The sequence below is a fragment of the Eriocheir sinensis genome, chromosome 37 (assembly GCF_024679095.1).
Source record: "Eriocheir sinensis breed Jianghai 21 chromosome 37, ASM2467909v1, whole genome shotgun sequence".
Lineage (NCBI taxonomy): Eukaryota > Metazoa > Arthropoda > Malacostraca > Decapoda > Varunidae > Eriocheir > Eriocheir sinensis.
In genome coordinates, this window is record NC_066545.1 from 4202677 (window position 1) to 4207676 (window position 5000).

Genomic DNA, 5000 nt, shown 5'->3' on the forward strand with positions numbered 1-5000 from the left:
TCTTCTTCTTCTTCTTCTTCTCCACCTTCTTCCCCCTCCTCTCATCCCTCTTCTTTCTTCCCCTTCAGAGCCCCAAGCCTCCCTCTTTCTCTCTTCCGTTTCACTACCAGCGAGAGTTAAGAGCCCAGAAAAGGGTGAATCAGGACGCAACAGTTAATCAGGCGCCTGAAGGAAAAGGGGTGAGCCAAAAGTCATCACGAGTCAGCACTAGAAGCGGCACCACCAAAGCCTTTGAATTGAGGGCCAGTGGAGTACCTACTTGAAAAGCCGCCCGGTTGTCTGCTGACGTCACGGGGCGGGGACCAGAGGCTATATAGCGGGCGTCAGCAGGGGATCAGCGGATAAGCCACGTGCCCCTGGAGTCGTCTGTGTGAGCCAGGCAGCGTTATCAGCAAGTCAGCGATCGAACGGGTCTCAGGCAGGCGTCAGGCGGAAGAAGCGTCTTGACTCTTGATTGGTTTCTTCTGCTTCGTGATTTGCTCCTTCGAAGTCTTACTGAAGGTGTGGTGCGCTGACGGTGTTGTTCCTTGGTTTAGTGTTTTGTGGAGGTGTGGCTTGTTGTGGTGTGTGGTGTGGTGATGTGGCGTGGTGTGGTGTGGTTTCGTGATGCTGCTGTGTGCCTTGATGTGGTGTATGGTGTGGTGTGTGACGTGTAATAAGGTAGTGAGATGAAAGAACGTGTGATGTGGTGTGGCGGGGTTTGATGTGATGGGGTTATGTGATGTGAATGTGTGGTGTGTTGTGGTGCGATATGCTGTTTCGTCGTCGAGGTGGCATGATTCGATGTATGTGATGTAGCAGTATGATGTTGTATGTGTTGTGATGTGATGTAGCTTTTTGATGTGGCGTGGTGCTACTGTTTCGTTTTTTGTGGTGTAATGATGTAGTTTTGTTAAGTGGATGGACTGGTGTAGTGTGGTATGGTGTTGAGTTTGTGGTGTGGTGTATTTTTGTCCTGTGTGGTGTGTAGTGGTGTTTATGGTGTAATGCTGTGTGTCGTGATGTTATGGATGTTGTGTTTGTTGTGATACAGTGATGATATTAAGTTTGTAAGTGTGGTTTAGTGCCATGTAGCGTAGTGTGCCCTGTGATGTTATAATCTATGTGGTGTACTGGTGTGCTGCGTGCATGGTTACTTGATGTATGAGGCGGTGGTCGTTACTGTGGTGGTGGTAGTGGTGTAAGTGATACAGAAGAGTCGTAGTTTGATGTAAGACAAATAGTGAAAGGTTTGTAGAGATGCAACGTAAATGAGCATTACTACTACGAATGCTAATGTACTTCTAAAGTAAAAGTAATTATATAATATAATATCTTGCGGGATTTTTTGTTTTCATTTTCGCCTTTGAACTGCTGCCTTTGCTGAAAAAAATAACAATACAAAAAGATAATAATTTCAATTAATTTGTAGTACACATTTGTACTTAGCAAATAACGAGGGGCCTAAAATAAAAGTGAAAAATTAAAATATTGAAATTCCCCAAAAATGGATCGAGTTCTTAGCTCATTTCTCTTATTCTTGTATAAACCTCCTTCAACAGGTGACAGCACGGGAGGAATACTGAGCACTGTTGTAGGTCCCCATTGCTGAGGGTGTTGTGGGTCCCCATTGCTGAGGGTGTTGTGGGTCCCCATTGCTGAGGGTGTTGTAGGTCCCCATTGCTGAGGGTGTTGTGGGTCCCCATTGCTGAGGGTGTTGTGGGTCCCCATTGCTGAGGGTGTTGTTGAGGTGTTGTAGGTCCCCATTGCTGAGGGTGTTGTGGGTCCCCATTGCTGAGGGTGTTGTAGGTCCCCATTGCTGAGGGTGTTGTAGGTCCCCATTGCTGAGGGTGTTGTAGGTCCCCATTGCTGAGGGTGTTGTAGGTCCCCATTGCTGAGGGTGTTGTAGGTCCCCATTGCTGAGGGTGTTGTGGGTCCCCATTGCTGAGGGTGTTGTAGGTCCCCATTGCTGAGGGTGTTGTGGGTCCCCATTGCTGAGGGTGTTGTGGGTCCCCATTGCTGAGGGTGTTGTGGGTCCCCATTGCTGAGGGTGTTGTAGGTCCCCATTGCTGAGGGTGTTGTAGGTCCCCATTGCTGAGGGTGTTGTAGGTCCCCATTGCTGAGGGTGTTGTAGGTCCCCATTGCTGAGGGTGTTGTAGGTCCCCATTGCTGAGGGTGTTGTAGGTCACCATTGCTGAGGGTGTTGTAGGTCCCCATTGCTGAGGGTGTTGTAGGTCCCCATTGCTGAGGGTGTTGTAGGTCCCCATTGCTGAGGGTGTTGTAGGTCCCCATTGCTGAGGGTGTTGTAGGGCCCCATTGCTGAGGGTGTTGTAGGTCCCCATTGCTGAGGGTGTTGTAGATCCCCATTTCTGAGGGCACCATATCACTAAATAATATTCATAATGCTGTTATAACGCCAGTACTGACAACCTGGTGAGTACGGTTCACTCGTAATAATCAGACGCATGTGTGTGGGCGCGTTGTCATTAATATTACAGGTACAACAACATGAAGAACGTGTGGGCTGCCAGAGAGGTTGTGCTGCTGCTGGCCTTCACCGCCACCCTCTGCCTGCCCGGCCCCGCCCTCGCCACGCTCTCCGCCAGACACGTGGTGCCCCTGGTGGCGAGGCACAGAGCCGCCCCTGAGCCAGTGGTGGCGTTCAAGCCAGTCCATGGACACCCTGCGAAAAGCAAAGTCGTCCGCGAGTCAGCAGTGAATCCTCCAGTCGTTCCGGAGCCAACCATGCAGCACAAAGCTGCCCCTGATCAAGGCGCAGCCCACAAATTCGTCCCTGAACCTCAGCCGAAGCACAAAGTCGTCCCTGAATCCTCCCCGAGACACATAGTCGTTCCTGAGTCAGCCACGAGTAACAAAGTTGCCCTAGAACCTGAAGAGAAGCTCACGATCATTTCTGATCCAGTCGCCAACAAATTACTGACGAAGGACAATCTCGTACGTGAACCAGCCGTCGAACGCAGGATTCCCGGTGCGCTGCGACCCGGGGGCGTACAGGCTCTGCGGCCAGGACACTGGAGACCCGGGAACGAGGCGGAGGTCGCCGACACCACCACCACTACCACCACCACCACCACCACCGTGGACTCTTTCACGGCCTTCTGTCAGCAGGCTTGCAAAGCGGGCGTGGGCGGGCCGGAGTGCAACTGTCCGGGGCACCCGGTGGGGCGCCGTCACGCACCGCCATTTACACTATAACCCCCGTGAGGCTCCTCGCCGACATGAGAGTGACTGGTGTTGGTGTCTGTTGTAGGTGCAGCATGAGGTCCCAATGGACAGCCGTGGGCGGGCTTCTCATCGCCCTCACCTCCGCCGCCGTCAGCGCGCAAGACCCCGCCCCTTCCGGCAATGAGGACAAGAGTGATCCAGGACTTCCTCAGCCTGCTGACCAGAATGACCCGGCCCCGTCCCGCCCCGACGACCAGAATGATCCGGCCCCGTCCCGCCCCGACGACCAGAAGTACCCGGGCCCGCCCCTTCCTGCTAACGAGGGAGCTGCGACTGGGGGCATCGCCACCACCACCACGCTAGATCCACTGGATGAGTACTGCAAGGAAGCGTGTGAGGCGGGTTTCGGCGGGGCCATGTGTGACTGTCCTGAACACCCCATCGGTTAGTCCGTTCGTTCACTTCTGCCAGCGGCCTCCAACGCCCCGCCCGAGGCCGCGGCGGGTGCTCCCTCCGAATGGCATCATAAAGGAGGGACAGCACATCCACGACACCCAACACCGGCCTGTGCACACACACACACACACACACACACGGCGGGCTGAGATTAGTCAAGACACCTTCCAAGTTTACCAATGAGCGACGAGGACAACACACACACACACACACACACACACACACACACACACACACACAACAATAAAGTAGTTTTAGAGGGGGATGAAAAAGTAATATCATATTTTATACCGTTAATCCATGTGAGTTCGGCAAATAACGAAGCTGAAAGTGTGTAAATATTAATACTGGAGCAATAATAATTATATTCACTCAGTCATGAACATGTTTCATCTCCTTCAGGAGTGGGAGGAAACCTCCTTTGTTATTTTACCTGTATTGATTATCAATTAGTATAAATAAATCGAGAAAAATCAGTCATTCTTTCATTCATTCACTAATCCATTCATTAATTAAGCCATGCAGTCGGTCAGTCATTCGGTTAGACAGTTAGTCTGTCAGTCACTCATGTAGTCTGTCAATATTTGCTTGTCTTTTTGCATAAAAAGGATAACTGATTATTGAAGATAAATTATCCAGGATCCCTGCAGAACAACGGGAAAAAAAGTATTTTCCGTGCAGGGGTGTGCATCAATGTTGACACGGCAGGTGAAGAAGGGAGGCAGTCGGCAATGATGGACTTCACGACGCAATCTTCAGAGTCAGGAGGAGGTCAGTAGGACGCTACCAGGAATTCAGTGATAGCAAAGATAGTCAGTCCGGCAGCAGGTCAGCAGTGAGTCACCGCACGTCAGAAAGAGTCAACGATAAGTTAAACATGAGTCAACAGTAAGAAGTAGGGAAAGCTTTTGACTCACCTTGCTATCTCACTGTGTTTATATATATATATATATATATATATATATATATATATATATATATATATATATATATATATATATATATATATATATATATATATATATATATATATATATATATATATATATATATATATATATATATATATATATATATATATATATATATATATATATATATATATATATATATATATATATATATATATATATATATATATATATATATATATATATATATATATATATATATATATATATATATATATATATATATATATATATATATATATATATATATATATATATATATATATATATATATATATATATATATATATATATATATATATATATATATAAATTCTTTCATTAATAAAAATGTCAAAACCTTGCTTTCTCTAACTCCTCCCGTGACTTCTGGCATCTAGCCAAAACATCTCCTCCAACTTCACTTCT

At 47.5% G+C, this 5000-nt stretch overlaps 1 long non-coding RNA gene across 13 annotated transcripts; it reads left to right on the forward strand.

Moving 5' to 3' along the window:
• Positions 1-125: 125 nt before the first annotated feature.
• LOC127008090 (uncharacterized) lies at positions 126-2488 on the forward strand. Of its 13 annotated transcripts, none has more exons than XR_007760788.1 (5): positions 126-1593; positions 1730-1888; positions 2039-2138; positions 2189-2263; positions 2339-2488. It is a non-coding gene; the product is annotated as an uncharacterized LOC127008090 (long non-coding RNA). The 13 variants fall into 13 exon arrangements; XR_007760781.1 differs by having other exon boundaries at positions 127-1593; positions 2314-2488; XR_007760774.1 differs by having other exon boundaries at positions 136-1593; positions 2189-2488.
• The last annotated feature ends 2512 nt before the right edge of the window (positions 2489-5000 follow it).